Source organism: Octopus bimaculoides, chromosome 1 (genome assembly GCF_001194135.2).
Source record: "Octopus bimaculoides isolate UCB-OBI-ISO-001 chromosome 1, ASM119413v2, whole genome shotgun sequence".
NCBI lineage: Eukaryota > Metazoa > Mollusca > Cephalopoda > Octopoda > Octopodidae > Octopus > Octopus bimaculoides.
The window spans coordinates 131,610,832-131,611,624 of record NC_068981.1 but is presented as its reverse complement, the minus strand read 5'-3'; positions in this window follow the sequence as shown (position 1 = coordinate 131,611,624).

Sequence of the window (793 nt, the reverse complement as noted above, 5' to 3'; positions counted from 1 at the left end):
ACACACACACACACACACACACACACACACACACACATCTACACATATTCGTGACGAGCTTCTTTTAGTTTCCGTCTACCAGATCCACTCACAAGGTCCGGGGCTATAGTGGAAGACATCTACCCAAGGTGCTACGCAGTGGAGCTATACCCAGAACCATGTGGGTGGAAAGCAAACATCTTGTCATACGGTCACGTATGCGCCTAATGCATTGTCTGCCTAGTTATCCTAAATACTTTCTTATGTATTATATTTTAAGCTTCATTTCATTCTATTTTGTTTGTTATCGCTTTACTGCTGTCATTGTTCCAAAAAATATCAACTGAATGTGAGAGCTGAATGAGACATAATTGTTATATCGTTTGGGAAACTTAAGTTTCATACATTCATCTTTACAACCGAGAAGACAACAGCAGCAGAAGTAGCAGCAGCAGCTACTTCAACAACAACAACAAAAGTATTCAATAGATAATACACACACATACACACAGGGACGCGCACGCGCGCGCGCACACACACACATTGTTGTTGGCACTCCGTCGCTTACGACGTCGAGGGTTCCAGTTGATCCGATCAACAGAACAGCCTGCCCGTGAAATTAACGTGCAAGTGGCTGAGCACTCCACAGACACGTGTACCCTTAACGTAGTTCTCGGGAATATTCAGCGTGACACAGTGTGACAAGGCTGACCCTTTGAATTACAGGCACAACAGAAACGGGAAGTAAGAGTGAGAGAAAGTTGGGCGATCTTTCGGTACGATTACCTAAATATCGGCCTTTTCCGATATATAT